A 22667-nucleotide genomic window follows, 5' to 3' on the forward strand; every position below is an offset into this window, starting at 1 on the left:
ACGAACGCAATAAATGTGTCAATTATTCTCCTCGTTAGCTCAATAGCTTGCTTAATGGCCAATTCTTCACCAAATCCCTCTGCTTGCTCTCTGGCAAGTCTGGATTGTACGTACTTCAGATGAAAGACAAACAATGAGACTCTTTTGGCAGCTGGTTCGAGGCACATTAATTTCCACAATAACGCTCATTGGCTAATTGTTGCCTGTAGCTTTTCTGGGTTTTTCGCCTCGGGCTTTTTCCCATGCCCCACTATCTTTTCTCTCCTCCATCTTTTCTCCCCTCTCTGTCCATTCATGCTGTCAGCGAGAAGCGTCCGTGAGTTCAGCTCACTCAAATAGGTGCCTCTTCATGCTAATCGTCTCTCAATGGATCCGTCACCTCCCACTCGAATAAAAACACTTTTTCTTCTGACTGTTTGCCCCCTGCCCTGAACCCATCCCGTTCCGTTTCCAGCCAAATAAAAATTCAGCTAATTTCCGAAAAGACGCAAATGAGAATCATTGTGTTTCCGTCAGCTTCTGTTCTGTTAAATATTCCAAAGAGGGCAAACAAGGTGACATCATAAAAAGTCACTGTCATGGAGATACTGAAACATAATCTCTTTATCCATAATCCATGCATCCACTTTGATACTTCAGACAACTTTTCTATGATTTTTAGTTGGGGTTTTGTTTGTTGTGTTTGCCTTCTAGCTTTTCTGTTCAGGTTGCATGATGCGGAAAAATGTAACATTCACATTAAAACAGATTAAAATGAATGAGCTGACATGAACTCCGAGTGGATCACGCATTTGATTGAACACAAACTTCACAAGAAAACAGAAACACCCCACCCCCCCATTGTGTATGTAACTATGGCTCCAGTATCGCCAGATTACTGCCAGGGAAGGTCCGACTCAATTTGGTACCTTCTTCTGCGTGTCGAACACAGACAGGTCAGGCAACAGACTCACAAAATTGAGTGACATGATCCGAGTCAGAAATTAATCAACCACACGGTCAACCGAGAGTCATCTGGCCACCAATGAATGCTGTTCTCCCCCTCATCAGCAAAAATGCAGTATTTAAGAGATGCCCATTTCAGTTTGACATTTTTGTAAGGGGAAGCCTTAAGGAACTCAATCTCAGTGATGCGATCCCACACCAGGCTCTAAGGTGGGGTTTACATTAGACCGTATCAGCGGATCATCAGATTAACGTTTTTAAAACGATTCGCGTGCACACAGCAACGCCAATACACGATTCGCGTGCACACAGCAACGCCAATACACGGATATGCTCGGTTCCGCAGGCATCCTGCGCTCCAAATCACTCCGCCCTGAACAGCGAGTGCCCTCTGGAGGGTGTGCACTCCGGCCCTGCGCAGCTCACAGAGCGCGCGAGTGAAGCGCACGAGCAGTGATTCGGGACTGAGCCGCTGTGTGTGTGATCCAGTGCATATCGGGCATGCGCGTCACTTACCACTTGCAAGTGGAAGGATGGCAAGCCTAAAGACAATCATAACTACACAATGGGCAGTATTTGCATCAGTATTTGCAGTATTTTCATACTTTTATACTCTTTAATGAAAGGTGATACAAGGCGGAAGTCCGCGCCATTTTTCAGCAGTCGCATCACATGACCAACGCCAGCAAATCAGGAAGGTGGATGTCACAGTGACGTTGTCCAATGACGACGCCAGCTAGAGCTCAGCACAGCGTATCTGCGTATCTCAATGTTTACACAGCACCGGAGCTGACACGATCTGGATTGAATACGTGGACCCTGGCGGATTCCCGTTTCCCGGCGTTTCCAGGCGTTTTAATGTAAACGGACAGTGCATCCGCGAAGAAAACGAGACAGATACGGTCTAATGTAAACTTGAGCAAAGGGAATCATGGTGGATGGAGGCACATCAGTAGGCTGTAATAGGTATACAGGCCCCAAGAGAGATGCCATCTATAGACCCCTTTCACGTGACGTCACCGCACCGCGACATTTTGTTAGGCGCCATATTGGAAGACCAAGTACATGCGCTCACAGTATAAAACAAACTATGAGCGAGAGTAAAGTGACACGATGGATAATAATTCGGGTTATGTGAGTACATTACCAGCTGCAGAAAGGGCATGGTATATGGAGAAACTGGCTGTGATTGATGGGTTTGACCCATATGATAAGACTCGCGGCAAGGGAGAATGGAAACATAAGGAGGACCTGACACCAATTCTGCCATCTGTTTGCTACCCGGACATTGTAAACTATTTACTGTTTACACCCAGTGCCTACACTGCTGATGACTTGAAAGCCTACAAAGGGCTACAGGCTTACAATTATGTTGTTAGCGGCTTGGTTCGTGATATTACAGCTGTTATTACGAATAACCTACACATAGTTATGGCCAAGGTAAGCTTGTTGATATTTATCTTTTAATAATATATCTTTTCAGTTTCAGTTGAAAAATTAATACTTTTTGTTACTATTAAGCTAGCCGCACACTACCCCGATTTTCAGCGTACCGAGCCAACTGAAGTCGCGAGTCAGGCGTAAAGACTAGTTTTCGATGGTACCGACTCATCTCACAGCCGATTCGAAAAACTAATCGGGAGCCAGACTGATCGGCGAGAGTCGCTAGCAATAGCCAATCATATCTTTCGCATATAACACGTGACATCATTAAACACAATTTCTAGCGCGAGAAATACGCGTTGGTAGCACCTAATGCAGGTATATACTGTAATTCCATAGACTGAAGCTTTATCCATAGACACAGTGGGCTGGAAAGCCACTTTGCTCAAGTTGTGTGGCTGAATTCCAAATCGCTTTAACTCCCCTATATAAGTGCACTATTTAAGTTTGGAAATAATAGCTCATGCAGCCTAGATAGTGCACTACATATTCCATGTTGTGTCATTTGTAATTCAGCCTGTAGCATCTTCAAGTGTTGGATTTAACAGTAACTATATCCAATAGCCAATCACAAAGCTATTAAGTTGTCACGTGTCGCTTCAATCGCGACTGCACTCGTCAACAGTCGGGGGATATGTGCGTGCCCTGTCGGGAGTCGGCTCTGAAATGGGTCGGTTCGGTACCGCGTGGATCGCCGTAGTGTGCGGCTAGCTTTAAGGTATCCATAATTTAGGTTAGTTTATCCAAATTATACATATGTATTTATGATATATGCCTACACAACTATGCTTTATTTATAATATAGCCTAGTGACTTACCAGTAACAAAATGGTCTGAGCATATTCTGTACTGTTGGAGACGAGAAGTATTCAGATCCGCTCTGCATAAAGCAGCTAAATACTCTCTCTGCCTCCGGGCAGAAAGCTCTTTAGTTTGCTCCCCTTGTGTCCCAATCACAGCTGGTATTCTGAAGAAAGACTTCTTTTCACCTTTCCCATCAGCTTTGTTAGAACACCCTAACACAGCACAAAAGTTTACCATTGTAGGTTTTTGATTTTCGTGGGTTTAAATTCCGCGCTGCCGTTATTTTCCCCTAATCACGAGTGTGTTGGTCTTCCAATATGGCGCAGGGCTTGTTGACTTCCGGTTTCGGGTGACGTCAGTGAAAGGGGTCTATTGTGCTGTGGTGTGCCTTGATGCCTGTCACATAGGCTTGTAATGAGGTTGGGTCCTTGCCACTGTCTTGTAGACGCTGAAGAAAAGTTCATATTGCGGGTTTTGGGAAATGCCAGTGCACCAGATCCAGCCAAAAGGGTGCACGCAACTGTACATTTGTGGTACAGCTTCCACCTAATGGCATACAAGATCCTTGTGCTAGGGGCCAATGTATTCAGGAGTGTTTCCTGAACCCCTGAGTTGCAGTCATTAGTTGATGATTCGCTCTGACGGACTAAATCCACAAGCACAGATGAATGAGCTGAGAGCGCAAATACATCTGTCCATTTGGGGCAGAAAATATGTTGTGTGAGGAGGCCACTATCTGCCAGGGTGCTCTGACCATTCACCAAAGTAGTAGTGGAAACTAAGATCTTTGCCATTTCAAGGCCACAAACAGGACGGTGTCTCAGTTGCTGAATCCTGTGCAATAGAGAATCAGCACCATCGGAGGAAACTGAATAGCAGATAGTGAAGCTAGTCATGGGCCAGTCCTGTCCTGGGCAAGTGTCATCCAGTTCTGCCAAAAAGGGCCACAAATAGCAATGTCTTGACTTGGCATTGGTGAAGAGGTCTGACTATATCTCACCAAACCAGTCCAAATCTGTACCACCACCTCCAGGTACATGCAGATCTTCAGACGTATACCGTCTACAGCAGTGATGTCCAGCCAGAGCAAATGCACTGCCCTCAGTGAAGGTATCCGTGGATGGACCCATGAGAGAAGATTCCGTGAAAAGTGAAGAAAGCTGATTGGCCTCATCAGTGGTTGATGTTACAGAACTAACATGTGGCTCCATCTCAAAGCTGGTAAGAAGAACTTGAGGGCCAGATGGACCAACACCAGCTGATTGGTGTATTCCTCTGTGGTAACACACTACTACAACGACGATGGCGACTACTACTACTACTACTACTACTACTACTCTTCAGCCAATAAGAGAAGCATTCATGGTGAATGTCTCTTTCTGTTGCTGAGACAAGGAGACACATACCGTACATGTCAACCTTTAGTTACCCATGCCCTTACAAAATTTATACTTTTCTCTTATATACTGTACACCCATGAGCCCTTATACACAAGAAAAAATTCCAATATATAATCCAAAGCACTGATTGTTTTATTCCACATTATACACTCCTACTGTAATAGGCATATTTACCACACTGCATCAAGTTAAAGGGATCAAATAAGCACGTACTGAATAAAAAGAAATTTTAGATCCCAGAGAAAACAACTGAATTAAAAAGGGCTATATGTACAGTCAAGTAAACAATTATCTACTAAACAGAATGACTGAACTATAAACTTAATTATTTAATATACATTGTATCTGTAATACCAGAATTATTGATGTAAATTTTGCAAATAAAATGTATTAATATTAAATAGTTCATAAAAATACACAAAGTTCATATACTTTTATACTTCCTCTTTATACTTGAAATATAACAGCAGTACTCAGTAGGTATGTTAATTAAAATAGTAGGTTACATGTAATTAATTATATATAATCATGTCAAACAGTAAATGAAGGTTCGTAAAAGTTCCATTTGAGAAAAAAGTGTTGACACCACAAGCAGTGTTAGATCCGACTAAAGATGACTGAACCACATCGAGTATATTATGTAAACAAGGATAAGTGAAAATATTAATAAATTATGAAGTTAAATCGAAAATCTTCCCAGTAATTTATAGCAAGAATTGAAATCTTATTCCTTTTTGGAGTGTTCTTTGTTGTACAAAGGTGTTGCAGATTTGTCACTAGCTATAATATCACTGCTTGGGTAGCAGTTGTAGCTCCTCATCACGGTTCATTTTAATTTGCAGATATGCAGTTAATGTGTCTGCAGCCATATTTTTTCTGTACTCAGGATGAATTTTCCTAACCAATGAAAAAGCCCTCTCACTATCTGCATTGCTTTGTGGGAGGCACAGCAAAGCAGTAAAAAGTCGTTTCAGCATTGGAAACCTGGCAACACCCAGAGCAGTTTTTACATCGAAGAACTTTCCCCAATATACATCTATTATTTTCCTGGTCAATAAAAGAAAATCAGAGCACGGCAAACATGCAGATGGTGTTAAATTGCTTCCATCACCTACTACACGTTTTGGAGACAGGTTACCAACGGTCGTTACCACCATTACTCTTCATTCAATACTTTTCCAGTTTACTGACGACTGATGGTAGTAACGAGTGTTGGTCATCTGTGTCTACATATAATGTCTATCAGCAATTAAAATGTTTAGGGAAGCGAAACCAGAAATCACCGGGTAACTCCAGTTGCCGTTGTATAAACGGCGACTCCCAGTATCGCCTCCCGAAATTATCATGATAATGGAGGAAGATTTCCTACATGCAAAGAGTAAAAACCTTTTTTTTAAAAAAAAAAAAATGCTTAACTGTGCAGTCTTTGAATCGTGAAACTTTTTTTTTTTTTTCGCTAGTTGCGAAAAATGATCTGCCACAGTCGGGGGGATGTTGTGTTCCATGAGAAACTGGCAAAACATAACTTCTGCAGCCGTCACAGAAGTCTGGGCAGTCCGAGCCAATGGACTTAAATGACCGAGAAAACCACGTGCAACTATAAAACCACATAAATCAAAAATAGTTCAGTTTCATTGGGCATGCATGTTTGAAAAAATAAATGGTGGATGCTAAGAAAATTCTCGGAGTAACGGAAAAAAATCTCTGGTACAAAACGGAATTTTCCCGTATGAAAATCAGTGCCGTATTAGCCAAAAAATTTCATTTTCCCATACAAAATACGGGGAAACCGTATAACTTGACATGTTTGGAGACATGACCATTACTGGGGTTTGGGGTCCATCTATAGACTGAAAGCACAGTCTTGAAAAGCCCATAGCGCCAGCAAACCGAGAGGAGTTACTCCTGTGGCTGCCAGTCCTAGTATCCTCAACAAAGGAAGTTATCACTCATTGTTGCCCAGCTGAATCTCCTTGGCAAGTGTAATAATTAAATATGTCTGTCAAGTGTTGGAGTGGCAGAATAGCTTGTATTCCCAGTGAATTTTTGCCAGTGCTGATGAATTTTGTGGTCTGCTTGAGAGCTCATTTTTAAGTCCACCAGACTTGAGACCAAGCACTACAAGTTCTGCAAGGAGGATGGATGTGTCCTGAATGGCCTGCCTCTTGGTAGGGCACATAATAAGGTAGCCTTACTCAGTGAGGAATGCATGGTTTTGAAAATCCAAGCTTAAAAGCTGTGTTCTAGGCCTATTTGGACGTTAAAATATGCACTGAACAGTCCCGATGACACGAACCATCCCTGTAGTTGCATGGCATGAACTACATCTGATGCACTTAGCATGCAAAAAGGACACGCTTCAAATCCAGTGCAGCCTTCTCAAATGGAATTGGATGAAAACCTCTCCTCCTTTTTATGTCTTTCTTGAGTTAAGTGAAACTCCTTGTTTTGGGTTCTACCTTTTAAATTGTGACTTCTTGTTTAGACAACATTTCTTATTTGGTTGAATTAATAAAGTGCCCTTGACGCAGCTTGTGGATTCCATTAATTGTGTCCATGAAGACTTGCTGTTTTGCTGCCGGTTCAAGAATCTGAGAAATGCTTCATTAGGGTCTGAAGCTTTTGATCATCATCATCATCACCATCATCATCAATTCAAATGTGCCCAATTAGTGAACCTGAAATAAAAAGCCTACTTAGCATAAATTACAACCATACTGTTGCTATTTTGGTGTGTATCTGCGTGTGGAACGTTTGCTTTGTGTTATTATTGGCGATGGTGTGTTGTGTACTAAAATTGCAGGCCTCATTAAAATGGTGGGTAAATATTATTCTTTTGTCCACATCTGCTGATGTTTGGGTGGGCTGAGTGTGTGTTTGTGTGTGGTGGTCACTGTATTGGTCACTGTGGTGGGTAGTAGTCGTATTCGTGTTATATTGGGCTGTGTGTGTATGTTTGCACATGCATCCACAAGGTCTTAGCCTCTCAGTATCTTGTGCACTTAGCTGACCACTATCAGAGTCCATCAGAGATCTCATTACCTCTGCTCGTACACACAAATCAAGCACTGGTTTGGAACAGAGAAACAAACATTTGAACACTCTGGCAACAATGAGCTTTTCAGAGCAAGAAGAGTCACTGGACTGAAAAAGGTCTGTGAAGTTCAAGGCAGCCAACTCTCTAGGAATCTGGCTTGTGAGACGATAATAAACCATGCTGTTTTTAAGTTGTTGCACACTGGTCTGTTTTGGTTGGCACCATTTTTACGATTGACCAACCACCAAGCCCCTTAATGCTTAGTTACTGTCACTATGTAGCTCAAGCTTTTGAAAAATAGAGCTTGGACATTCAAGAGCAAGTTAAGCTGAGCAATCTCCATGCCACCAGCTTTACGTTAACACATTTGAAGTGAACAATTTGGATAATTCAGCCAAAACAAGCTAACTAATTGATACCATGCTGGATAACGCTTCGATGTTTGACAGGAGTGTTTTCAAACAAAAAGTATTATTTCGTCAAAGTCATAGACCGAGTGAAAGCGCTTGTCAACTTCGGGCCTGTCGCTTGACCATATCTGGAGCTTCGAATTCAAAATATGTCCATGGTAAACATTTGTTCACCTGCCACAGTGCTGAAAGCTTGACAGAGGTAATAACAAATTACTTCCATCAGCTAATCAGTGCTTGGAGAGCCAAGAAAATAAAGTGGGACTTGGGATCAGTCAATTGCCTCGGTTGTATGTCGTGCATTTGTTTTTCAGTCACATATTGAGTGATGAAAACTACAAAACTCCCTCATGATAGCTATAAGAAAAGGGTCTGATTTTGTGAGAAGAGTATAGCACAGATGCATGTTTGAATCCATATATGGCCAGGAAAAAGAAGCCTGAAGTGTTTTATTCCTGTTATACCACAGCAAATTGCCAACACTAACAAGTTTTTATTTACAAAATATAAATCCATTTATCCCTGCGATAACCTGGTGACTTGTCCAGGGTGTACCCCGTCTCTCACCCATAGTCAGCCGGGATAGGCTCCAGCTTGCCTGCGACCCTGTAGAACAGGATAAGTGGCTACAGATAATGGATGGATGGATGGATGGATGGATGGATATCCATTTATGTCTTCATTTACGGTTATGGAACATCCATAAGCTTCTTTTTTTCTCTCTTGTGAAGTTAATAATTCAAAAAAAGCAGATTTTTCCTCCTCTACAACATCTGAAGGATCCGCCCTTTTCTTACCACCTACTCTACTCAGCTCCTGGTCCAAGCACTGATCCTCTCTCGCCTTGGACTACTGCAACGCTCTTTTTACTGGCCTTTCAGCTTCTGCCATCAGACCCCTGCAGCTCATCCAGAACACTGCCCCTCATTCTTCCCATGTCACCCCTCTGCTTGCCGACCTGCACTGGCTACCTATTGCAGTTCATATCAAATTTAAGACATTGGTACTAGCTTACCAGGCTCTCAAGGGGTTAGGGCCAGCATACCTCCAGAGTCTCAGATCCCTATGCTCCGCTACTACTGGTCACCTGGCCCCTCCTCCTCTCTGCTCCTACCCAGCCCGCTCAAGACTGCTGTCAATCATGGCTCCCCGTTAGTGGAATGACCTTCCCATTGAGGTCACAACTGCTGACTCCCTGACCACCTTCAAGCACAGACTGAAGCCTCATCTCTTCAGGCTGCAACTCTCCCCTTCTTCCCTGCCCACTGTGTAACTGTGTTTTGGTCTTGACCAACCCAGGCTGTGTACGGTCTAGCCTGGGGTTAGCCGTTTTGAGTTCTTTAGTTGTACTTTATATGGTTGGTTTGTTTCCTTGGCTGTTTGTATATTGGGATTTCAACAGCATATCACACAAGGTATTGCTGTCACTTGTTCAGTTGGCACGAGAACTTTTTTGTCTAGAAGTTCAGCACTTTGTGTACCTGACTTTTGCACTCGTTGTATGTCGCTCTGGATAAGACCGTCTGCTGAATGCCATGTAATGTAATGTAATGTCATGTATAAAACTATAAGACGCCTGTCCTAAAAACCGACAGCAAACAAAAGTTTCAGTTTTATCGCTGACTGTTACAAAGCACTGGCACTGGAGACTCCTTCCACAAATGCAAAATAATCTTACTTGTATGAGAGAAATACTATAGAAACATATTGCAGTACTGGATTAGAATGACCATATTGTGGTAAAGCTTTGCAGCTGGAACTATTGTGAAAGCAGCTGTAAATTAATCAACACCTTTTGACCAGTCAGAATCAATTCCATAATGAGTCCATAATTCTTACCCTAACCCTATCCAGGGAAGTCTGTTCTTCGTGGTATTGAAGGCACTAGGGACAATAACACACAAATGTATACTAACTGGGTCAATATAATGAGTCATTAATTCCGGTTATGTTTCCACCTCCATTTGTTTGTTTGTTTGTTTATTTGTTTGACTTTTCTCAATGTAACTCAAAAAGTAGTAAATGGATTCTGATGGAATTTTGGGGAAAACTGTGCCACGGGCCAAGGAACAATTGATTCAATTTTGATGCAAATCCAGTTATGTATGTGGATCCAGGCTACAGATATGTATGCAGATCCAAGATATTTTTTTTGTCTATTCCCAATGTCACTCAAAAAGCAGTGAATGGATTCTGATGAAATTTGGAGGAAAGGTGGGCTATGGGCCAAGGAACAATTGATTAGATTTTGATGCAAATCCGGATATGTGGCTTGGCGGAGGTATGTAATCTACCGAGTGTTGCTGTCTGAGTGACATACTTTGCTACTCCATATTTTTTCCTCTCCCTGCCGTCTCTCTTTCCGTTTTTCACTCCCATTCAGACTCTTTTCTCTTGGTTTGTCTTTTCCCCTCTCGCCACTGTTCCCAATCTCTTTTTTCTGTCATTCGTTTGCTATCTAATTTTTGTATGTTTTGCTCTCCATCTCTCCCTCATGCTTTTTTTTATTTACCTTAATACATGTACATATCAGAATTGTGTATCTATCAATCCCACTTTTATATCTGTCTCTCTGCCCATCATTTTTTGTCTGTTTTCCTCTGTCACTCTCCATATTCTTTTATCTCTCTCGCTCTCTCAGTCTCAGACTGAGACACATTGAACTCTCAAGACAGGTTTAGCAATACAGTGAGAATGAACAGCATTTGTGGAATTCACTCCATCCTTCCGGCCCCCTCCATCCATCCCTCAGCCACTTTGCTCTCTAATAATAATAACCGGCATAGTGTCACAGGACTCGCCTTTAGTGTGTGTGTGTGTGTGTGTGTGTGTGTGTGTGTGAGAGAGAGAGAGAGAGAGAGAGAGAGAGAGAGACTTCATTCTGGATTTCCTATATTCATCCCAGTTGTCTGATTCTGACTGGGACAAATTTCTTACCTCTGTTTTTTCAGCAAAAATTAAATACTTACACATTCTATAACCAATGACTATGATTCGCATGGAGCACAAAGGCTAGCCCATATGGTCAAATCCCATTGAAGAGCTACTGTTGCACAAACTGCTGAAAAAGTTAATGCTGGCTAAAACAGAAAGGTGGGATTGGACCATATGGGCTAGCCTTCGTGCCCCATGCGAATCAATGAGCGTTCGATACCCATGACCCTGTCACCGGTTCAACGGTTGTCCTTCTTTGGACCACTTTTGGTAAGTACTAACCGCTGCATACCGGGAACACCCCAAAAGATGTGCCATTTTGGAGATGCTCAGACCCAGTCATCTCGCCATCACAGTTCGGCCCTTGTCAAAGATGCTCAGATCCTTACGCTTGTCCATTTTCCTGCTTCAAACACATCAACTTCAAGAACTGACTGTTCTCTTGCTGCCTAATATATCCCACCCCTTGACAGGTGCCATTGTAATGAGATGATCAAATGTTATTCACTTCCCCGGTCAGTGGTTTTAATGTGATGGCTGATCGGTGCAAGTATGTTTTGTTGCTAGAAACAGTTGTTCCCTCACTAGCATCACTTTTCCTCTGTCTTGAAGTGAATTAGACCAAAAAATAAATAAATAAATCAGCCAGAGCAGCAAAACATTAAACATCGGGTTGAAATGATTGTTGAAGTGCTTGTGGAGTCTTTTTCCAGAAATACTGGGGAAAAGGTCGAACTATACTCCAAATGAGCACCATACACACACTCGTTCACAAACATAGATACTTAATATACTTCCATTGGCATTGAAATGCACTGATGGGATGTCAGAATGGAGCAGGACTCAATGGATGCCCACAATAAGCTGACATTTGGATGACAAATCATGGAATTTGACAAGCATTGGAAGAGGAAGTTGATTAATTTTTTCCAGGAAGATAAAGCAAAAGCAAAATAAGCAGCATATTACAGCCCCAATTCCAAAAAAGTTGGGACAAAGTACAAATTGTAAATAAAAATGGAATGCAATAATTTACAAATCTCAAAAACTGATATTGTATCCACAATAGAACATAGACAACATATCAAATGTCGAAAGTGAGACATTTTGAAATTTCATGCCAAATATTGGCTCATTTGAAATTTCATGACAGCAACACATCTCAAAAAAGTTGGGACAGGGGCAATAAGAGGCTGGAAAAGTTAAAGGTACAAAAAAGGAACAGCTGGAGGACCAAATTGCAACTCATTAGGTCAATTGGCAATAGGTCATTAACATGACTGGGTATAAAAAGAGCATCTTGGAGTGGCAGCGGCTCTCAGAAGTAAAGATGGGAAGAGGATCACCAATCTCCCTAATTCTGCGCCGACAAATAGTGGAGCAATATCAGAAAGGAGTTCGACAGTGTAAAATTGCAAAGAGTTTGAGCATATCATCATCTACAGTGCATGATATCATCAAAAGATTCAGAGAATCTGGAATAATCTCTGTGCGTAAGGGTCAAGGCCGGAAAACCATACTGGGTGCCTGTGATCTTCGGGCCCTTAGGCGGCACTGCATCACATACAGGCATGCTTCTGTATTGGAAATCACAAAATGGGCTCAGGAATATTTCCAGAGAACATTATCTGTGAACACAATTCACCGTGCCATCCGCCATTGCCAGCTAAAACTCTATAGTTCAAAGAAGCCGTATCTAAACATGATCCAGAAGCGCAGACGTCTTCTCTGTCCATTTAAAATGGACTGTGGCAAAGTGGAAAACTGTTCTGTGGTCAGCCGAATCAAAATTTGACGTTCTTTATGGAAATCAGGGACGCCGTGTCACTCGGACTAAAGAGGATAAGGACGACCCAAGTTGTCATCAGCGCTCAGTTCAGAAGCCTGCATCTCTGATGGTATGGGGTTGCATTAGTGCGTGTGGCATGGGCAGCTTACACATCTGGAAAGACACCATCAATGCTGAAAGGTATATCCAGGTTCTAGAGCAACATATGCTCCCATCCAGACGACATCTCTTTCAGGGAAGACCTTGCATTTTCCAACATGACAATGCCAAACCACATACTGCATCATGGCTGCATAGAAGAAGGGTCCGGGTACTGAACTGGCCAGCCTGCAGTCCAGATCTTTCACCCATAGAAAACATTTGGTGCATCATAAAACGGAAGATACGACAAAAAAGACCTAAGACAGTTGAGCAACTAGAATCCTACATTAGACAAGAATGGGTTAACATTCCTATCCCTAAACTTGAGCAACTTGTCTCCTCAGTCCCCAGACGTTTACAGACTGTTGTAAAGAGAAAAGGGGATGTCTCACAGTGGTAAACATGGCCTTGTCCCAACTTTTTTCAGATGTGTTGTTGTCATGAAATTTAAAATCACCTAATTTTTCTCTTTAAATGATACATTTTCTCAGTTTAAACATTTGATATGTCATCTATGTTCTATTCTGAATAAAATATGGAATTTTGAAACTTCCACATCATTGCATTCCGTTTTTATTTACAATTTGTACTTTGTCCCAACTTTTTTGGAATCGGGGTTGTACAGTAGGTAGGCCAACTGTCTTGTTTATCTTTGTTGGCAAAATGAATGTTTAATAGCTGTGATAATTTTTGAAACTGGTGTGAAAAGTGTTGTTGAAGAAACTCAATAATAAGCAGTGACTGGTTTTTAACCACAGCTAATTAACAGTTAATCCATGAAATAGAGTCGGACATGAGCTGGTAGCTGACTTGGCACGACGCGCATCATTGACTATGAGCTATATACGATGAGATTGCGTGGAGTAACTTTTATTATATCCACATTCACTGGATCATGAGAATCAGAACATTTTTATTTTTTGCAAATTTCAGAAATAAAAACTTTATACAAAACATCCAACAAAATAATTTCTGCTTAGAATGTAAACAAACCAGCGAAATGACAGTAGCAATTTGTGAAAAATGCAAAAATAATAATTCTTGAAAAATAAAAAAATATACATTCTTACCATTAAATACTTTCATTCCATAGTTTGTTGCTTTTTGTATTTTTTTTTTTGGGGGGGGGGGGGGGTGTTCAAGGAGAGTTTTTATTTTGTCCTCGGTTTGTTCAGCAACATGCTCCGCCATTTTTTTTCTCTACTCATGGTATATGAGCTGATAGCCTAGTCATAGAGTAGCCAATCAGAGTGCACAATTGCTCATATCTAGTGAATGTGGATAGAATAATAGCATTTATATTGGCAAACTTGCACAAAGTGGATCTTTATTGGGATTTTAAATCTTCTAAATCTCCATTCAATGTTTTTTTTTAATTTATGAATTAAAAGACACTTCATGTCTTAAAGTAATGATGGATGTCCTTTCTCTTAACTTAGTTGAGCGGTTCTTGACATAATATGGATTAGTGCAGTTGTGGAATAGGGATATTTGGTGTATTTTTATTATTTATTATTAACTATTTACTGTTTAATGATCTCAAATGCATAAAGAAGACAATAAGCTTGTCCAATTAATTACCTTTTGACGAGGCACACCTGTTAATTGAAAAGCACTCCAGGTGACTACCTCATGAAGCTGGTTTTTAATTTTATATTTTTGTAACAAAACCACTCGTCACTATAATTGTCACTCAGAATTTTGTAACGAGCAAAATATAACTGAAGAATGTTCCGATTATATATTTGACATTTTTTTAAAGTTCATCTGAGTGCTTAGGAAGTCTGAAGCAGTCATCTGTCACATCTTGTTTCACTGGAATATAAATATGAGGTGAAGCAGAGGCCAAATTCCTTTAGTCATTCATCAACATGGAGAAGGTTACAGAACACACAAATGAATTGAGAAAAGTCTGTTGACCTTCATAAATCAGGCGAGAAAATAGCTACATGTCTGAAAATAGTCACACATGCTGTTAGTGGCAGTAATTAAGGTGTTTAAAACAAATGGAGCTGTAATGAACCTGCCTGGAAGAGGATGAAAGTACAGCATATTTTGACCCCACAGCCAGTGAGGAAAATGGTAAGCGGGGCAAAAAACCTCCTGCAAGGATGACAGTTGGAGCCAAACAACTATCTGGAAGCCATGCAAAAAGAAAGTCCTTTGTTTGATTGAAAATCAAGAGTTGGCACCAATAGATGCTCCAGGAACTTTGAATGGAATCTGGTTCTGTGGCCAGATGAGATGTTCTAGGTTGTACTGTATGTTTGGCATAAAAAGAGAATTGTTATCGAGAAAGGAATCTAATCTGCACTGTAAAAGTGCAGTGGCAGACCTGTGATGTTGTTGAGCTGTTTTTCCTCCAAAGGCCCTAAAAACCTTCTGAAGCTCCACCTGCATCCAGTTCCAGCATGAAAATGATCCAAAACATATGAACACAGAATCAAGCCTTGGACAATCCCCTGAAAACTTGAGGAGAGTCAACAAGAGAGGACCTAGGACTTTGGAGGAGGTGGAGAGAGATTCCTTGCTCTGTGGTCTCTCATACCATGGAGCATTATAGGAGAAGAATGTTCTGTCAGCAAAGGGGGATATTGCCACCTCACGGTGCTTTTAATCTGGTTATCTACTCCTGGGTATGACGTTAAACTGCAACCGGTGGTGAGTCTCAGGTCTGGGAGGACTTGAGTATTGGGGAAAGTGGAGTTACCCCTTAATCACCATTGCTCCCAGGTCCACTCTGACCCAGAGTGGTAGCACCTGCCTGGGTTCCAGCTAGGGGTTAAATAGTACATCACCAATAAGGCACTGGCAGCAGGGTGCTTTTCAGTGCAATGTGGCAGATGAACCCAACAGGGTCAATGGCACACCACCAGATGGCATGCAAAAGAGCCATTCAAATGGCCAAAGGATGGCATCACTCGGCAAGTCAGTTGTCACTGCAGGGCAACTTCCATACCCGTCAGGTCTGTGGCACTTTTGTGCACCACAGCATCAGATCTGGAGATCCAAAAAGACAACACGATAGGGGCACGACATCACTTGTCTTACCTGACTGTGCAAGGTGCTTTATTAGGAGAGGAGAATAGGATGTGAGAGCTCACAAGGCCAGACATTCCATGGCGGCTCAGCCGGGCTTTTATGCCACAGCCGCAGGCGTTCCGGTGTGGGCCTCACAGCCCATCTGCATTTCTGTGCATCCTCATGAAGCAGTCATCATTGCTCGCAATGGACAGTTGGCAACGACTCTGGTTATTCTGTGCCATTTCACATGATTTTCCCATGTTGCTTTGGCTTTCCTTCAGGTTCCTCCCACCACCCAAAAACATGCAGGACTGACTATGCTGAAATTGCCCCTAGATGTGGATGAGTGTGCGACTATGTGTGAATGGTCCTGAGATCGGGTGAGACCGGCATCCCACCTGGGGTGAATTCCCCCCTCATGCAACCCTGACCAGAATAAAGTGAGTGCTTGAGTGAAATTAACCATTTTTCAACCCCCTCCCCCCAAGAGATGCCAATACTTCTGAAGCTGACTGTAAATATAGACGTAATTAAAAAGTGATTAATTTTTGTTTCTGCGTTCAAAGCTTTATTTATTCCCTGATAAGGTCGACATTTACACAGAATTACACTGCAAGGCCAAACCTGTTTGATAGTCCAAGTTTTGTTGGGACATTTGGTGCCCACCAAGATAGAAAAACATAAAAGCACACACACACAGTCAACACCAGCCGTTCTCGAGTTCCAAAGATCCAAAACACTGCACTTGCTGTGAGGCTTTTAGGCTTTTGATGGAAAATGAGCACCGGATGTGTTTGGATTGGACTGATGCATCAACCATCCGTTCTTCCAGTTAGCATTCACACACTCCTTTTTTTAACCTCCACCCCCCCGACACACACACACACACACACACATACAATATTTTTGCTCATCTACTTTTATTGTGTATTCTTAGGAGTGAGACGAGCTTTTGCCATCCTAAACAATCTAATCACTGCCAGAGAGAGAGAGAGAGAGAGAGAGAGAGAGATGAAAGAGGGAGAGAAAGAGTTTATCCGTCTCCAGTTGAGTGCAGAACTTTGCGTCCACTTCCAAATGAGGAAAACAGCAGGATATTCAATGTGGATTAGGTTTTACAGATGTTCTTTTATTACCTCAAGGAACAAAAAAAAGGTTAAAAAAAAGTGTGAAGAATATTAACAGCAAAACAATCCAAACGAACAAACTTTATTTTCATAGCCTCAGGGATTTTTGGAGCTGCTTCAACCTTTCAGGCTTTTATTTATCGATCGATCGATCGATCGATCGATCGATCGATCGATCGATAGATAGATAGATAGATAGATAGATAGATAGATAGATAGATAGATAGATAGATAGATACCTCAAGTAAATGCACCAGCTGTTTTGAGTCATTAGGAGTAAGATTGCTAATAAAGCTCACTACAGAGGTAGCCTCAGTGAAATATTTGAGTTGAATGTAGCAGGGTTGGTTTTTTGTCAAAGATCAACTTTTTTTTTTTTTTGTAGATCAAATAAAATAGTTAGATTTTCTTATTTTTCACCCAGAAACCAAGAGGGATACAAGTAGCTTCCACTAGCACCAGAAACCACAATCAAGTTTGTTTTCAATGCCGAACAACATCAGCTGTGACTGTGAGCTGGCCTAGTAGTCCGTGTGTCCACCTCTCGACCAGGAGATCACAAGTTCTACTTGCGGTCAGGTCATACCAAAGACCATCATAAAAATGGTACCTACTGGCGAATGGTACCATCTGGCGAGGTATGCCGCAATACAGATGCGAGTAGGGAGTCAAACTCTTGCGGTTACCTCCCACTGTAACCCTTGCCATGCAATAGTCAAGAGGCTGAAGGCTATACAAATGGAGATCGGCGCCACCCAATGTGCCTTCAGCCTTAATGTGCCTGGTTAGTACTCAGATGGGAGGCTCCTTTGGAAGACCAGGTCCTGGCATGGGAGGCAGGACACAAGTCGACAAAGTAGAATAATCCATGATCAACCAACCAAGAAACATATTACTATGCAAACACAGCCCAGATCTGAAGACATAAAAGGAAATATACGATGCAGCTTCACAACAAGACCAAGAAACACCAAAGTGTAAGTTGACAAAGTAATGCATAAAACAAACAAGAAACAAACCAATAATAAGACAAGGGTCGAGATAGGGCCAAAATATAAACAAAAACAGATGCACATGGTGTTTGTTGCCACGGGAATTGTTCCACAAAGCATGAATCGGTGAGCAAAGCATGCCTTTAGCTAAAAAGCTGAAAAAGAACACAGTATTCTGACTTTGACCATGGTGTGGTTGTTCTTGCCAGATAGGCTGCTAAGACTGAAACTGCCGATCTCTTGGGTTTTTGGTGCAGGAATAAAAAACATCCAGTGACGAGTATGTCAGCAGGTGAAAACACCTTATGGATGAGAAGGCTATGGGAACCCAATCACTTTTTACAACCATGGTGAGAAGAAAAGCATCCCAGAAAGTACATCATGTTACCCTTGAGCTGCATGGGTAACAGTGGAAAACCACACCAGGTTCCACTGCTGTCAGCCAAGAACAGGAATCTGAGTCTACACTGGGCACATGTTCACCAACATTGCCTCGACAAGTTTCCAAATCTTCAACTGTTATATTTTCCCTTTTCTGATGTTTCATATGGGAGGCACCATGGTGTAATGGTTCACACTGTCGCCTCACAGCAAGAAGGTTCTGGGTTCGAGCCCAGCAGCCAACGGGGGCCTTTTTGTGTGGAGTTTGCATGTTCTCCCCATGTCTGTGTGGGTTTCCTTGAGGTGCTCCAGTTTCCCCCACAGTCCAAAGACTAAATAAATAAGACATGCAGGTTAGGCTAATTCATCTCATCTCATTATCTCTAGCCGCTTTATCCTGTTCTACAGGGTCGCAGGCAAGCTGGAGCCTATCCAAGCTGACTACGGGCGAAAGGTGGGGTACACCCTGGACAAGTCGCGGTTAGGCTAATTGGTGGCTCTAAATTGAGTGTGAATGGTAGTCTCTATGTGTCAGCCCTGTGATTATCTGGCGACTTGTCCAGGGTGTACCCTGCATCTCGCCCATAGTCAGCTGGGATCGGCTCCAGCTTGCCCGCGACCCTGCACAGGATAAGCGGTTATGGATAATGGATGGATGATGTTTCATATGAACATTAATTGAAGCTTGCGATGATTTTATGCATTGCCATGTGATTGGTCGACTGGATAATTGCATTACAAGCAGGTGTACAAGCCTTCTAATAAAATGATAGGTGAATATTTGTGCTCAATGTGATTATTTTTCCCTTTGTTGCTTCAAGGTGATTAGTTTTGTAAGTGCAGAAATGAAAAATTAGTGAACTCATGGTTGACCGTCGTCTTTTTTAAAAACTCTACAGGGCTTTGGGACTGTTTGGCGTCGTGTCCAAGTTCCACAGTTCACCTGTTTGCCAACTTCAGAAAATGTCATGAAATATGAAAAGCATGTTTGCATCATCATCATTTTTGCCAAATTGCAGACCTTCTGAAATTTACCCCTTCTCTAACGAGACATATGGAAACTGTGATTAAGTCATTCTTGGCGGTTTAACGTGCTGGTGACATCAACAGTGACCAAGAAAAACATCTGAACTTGAGAAGAGAATTACGGCTTGTTATTATAACCTTCCTCTCCTGGATTGCCGATAATAAATTGGACTTGGATGAATCAGGGCGTGTAACACAAATGAAAGCCAAACCCAGAAAGAGAAACGCCATTTTTTTTCTTTTAAGACAGACCAAAGTGCAGATTTGAGGAGCTGGATCGTTGTGTTGAGTTGATGTTTGGACTGAAAGCGGAGATAGTTAATGTGCTCCTTCTGGGTTCAGATTTTGGTGTGTGTGTCTGTCTGTCTGTTCAGAAAGTTCACAGTAACAACCCTTGTGATGCTTGGATGCTGTTAAGAAGATTATTCGCAAGCTGACTGACATGATGAGAAACTGAAGATGAGGAATGAAGGCTGGTTAAAATTAAATCAAACAAGAGAAACAGAGTTGGAAAATTTCTTCTAGTCTCTGGGACACACTTCTGCCGTTTTTGCGTCTCCATCCATCCATCCATCCATCCATCCATCCATTATCCATCCATCCATTATCCGTAACTGCTTATCCTGTGCAGGGTTGCGGGCAAGCTGGAGCCGATCCCAGCTGATTATGGATGAGAGGCGGGGTACACCCTGGACAAGTTGCCAGATCATCGCAGCGCTGACACATAGAGACGAACAATTCACACTAACACCTACGGTTAATTTCGAGCCACCAATTAGCCGAACCTGCATGTCTTTGAACTGCGGGGGAAACCGGAGCACCCGAAGAAAACCCACGCAGATACGGGGAGAACATGCAAACTCTACATGCAAACTCCGCCCTTGTTGGCCACTGGGCTCGAACCCAGAAACTTCTTGCTGTGAGCCGATAGTGCTAACCACTACACCACCGTGCCACCCCATTTTTGCGCCTGATGGTTCACATCACATTAACGTGGTTACTGAACCTGGATCACTATTTTCTCTCTCTCTCTCATCATCTCTAGCCGCTTTATCCTTCTACAGGGTCGCAGGCAAGCTGGAGCCTATCCCAGCTGACTACGGGCGAAAGGCGGGGTACACCCTGGACAAGTCGCCAGGTCATCACAGGGCTGACACATAGACACAGACAACCATTCACACTCTCATTCACACCTACGGTCAATTTAGAGTCACCAATTAACCTAACCTGCATGTCTTTGGACTGTGGGGGAAACCGGAGCACCCGGAGGAAACCCACGCGGACACGGGGAGAACATGCAAACTCCACACAGAAAGGCCCTCGCCGGCCCCGGGGCTCGAACCCAGGACCTTCTTGCTGTGAGGCGACAGCGCTAACCACTACACCACCGTGCCGCCGATCACTATTTTACTTCAAGTTAATAAATACGATATACGGATACTCGGACTTTCCGAAATAAACAATTAACTTCCTTTAAAAGTGAACAAGCCCTTGCCTTACCATAAAGAATCCTGTTCACACATTGTTTGCTTCTGTTTGTTCACCACCAACCTCATCACTTTTGCTAGCTAGATAAAAAACGAACAAAACATATGCATCTGGTCACCTCCAGTGTGTGTGTGTTTTTTAAATTATTATTATATAATTTCTGCTGTCCTGGTAGTTTGTTATCCGATCAGCAAATGTTGTTATCCTGTTCCTCTGTTTGTCTTTTACAACCGAACTACTGTAGCTGACATTTTAGCTAGCTATCTCACAACCATTAACTCTGAAAAGAAGGATTTCTTTTTAAGCTAGGAGTGTGAGCTATGACGTATGAGCAATGCGTCCATGGACTATGATGTTTGCATCTAGAAACTCCCACCAAATCTGACATAGCAGCTGAGACTGTGAAATGCGAATTACTAGTACATGATTTCCAGCATGACTCACAGCAGGAGTCATCAGGAAGACGAGGTTTTAGGAGTTTTTGTTTTGTTTTTTTAAAAGACTCCCACTGAGGGATTTAGGGAACATCCAAGTAAGATGCACCTTGGAGCATACTGTACCTGCATCAGTAGTGCACACTCTATAAATGAGATATCAAGTTGCGTTATTGTGTCCGTCCTGTTTGTGTTTGGGGGCAGAGAAGAGTGAAAACACAGTATGAGTGGTGAATCATGGATTTCTAATGCTTTGCTTAGTACTGTAATCGTATTTCAAGAAGTGTGTGTGTGTGGGGGGGGGGATTGGATGGGGGTTCTGTAAAGTTTTGTGTAGAAAGACCTCTTGGAGCGTTAGGTATGCTGTTGCCAAAGGTATTTTGGCACGAGTCACAATGTTCTCTATGTCTCACACACAAGACATAAACAGAACGTTAACAAAATATTGTTCTTCACATAGACATGAATATGGAAACGTCTTCTCAGAGAGATCTTAAGATGTGTGTTTTTTTTAAAGAGACAGTAACAAAGAAATCCATTTGAGCTTTCTGTTTTCTCAATGAAATCTACAGTTGCTTTTTTTTTTTTGTCTTAACTTCGATAGAAACCTGCTGTGGTTGCGACTCTTTACAGCTACTATAATGTAACAGATAACAAGAACGAACTTGTTTAACAGATCTTCCACCACATTAAATGCAACTATAAAAGGATCAAATGATATGAAAGAATGGCTCATTAATAAAGTAAGCCTCGTAACTGTTGGTACAGTGCAAGAGGAATTCAATAGCAACACTCCAGGATATGTTGCTGTTGGAAAACCATCAACATTGGAGAGGAAATTGTAATTTCCTTCACAAGGTTATATTGTTGATTATTTTTCCTTTCACAGCATGCACACGTGTGCTTGCATCCATCAACTTTATTGGCGGAGGTCATGTTTTCGGCTCCATTTGTTTGTTTCCCAACGTAACTCAAAAAGTCATGAACGGATTTGGATGAAATTTGGTGGACGGCTTTAGTATTATCTTTGGTTCAAGTGATGTTGATAATATGTGGCTTGGAGGAGGTATGCACTCCACTGAATGCCCTTCTAGTTTATGAATTGTTTCCTCAAACCAAACCCAACTTAGCACTTCTATGTACAAAGCCATCTTCTCATCTCAAAAACTGTGAAGCTTTGTGACACCACAAACTGAGATCATATGTAAAATTTGCTTTTACGGATGTACTGAAATCGTGTTTTACACTGGGCAGACATTTCATAACCTAAACAGTGTCTTCAAGGAAAGTGT

This window comes from Neoarius graeffei, chromosome 20, assembly GCF_027579695.1.
Source record: "Neoarius graeffei isolate fNeoGra1 chromosome 20, fNeoGra1.pri, whole genome shotgun sequence".
NCBI lineage: Eukaryota > Metazoa > Chordata > Actinopteri > Siluriformes > Ariidae > Neoarius > Neoarius graeffei.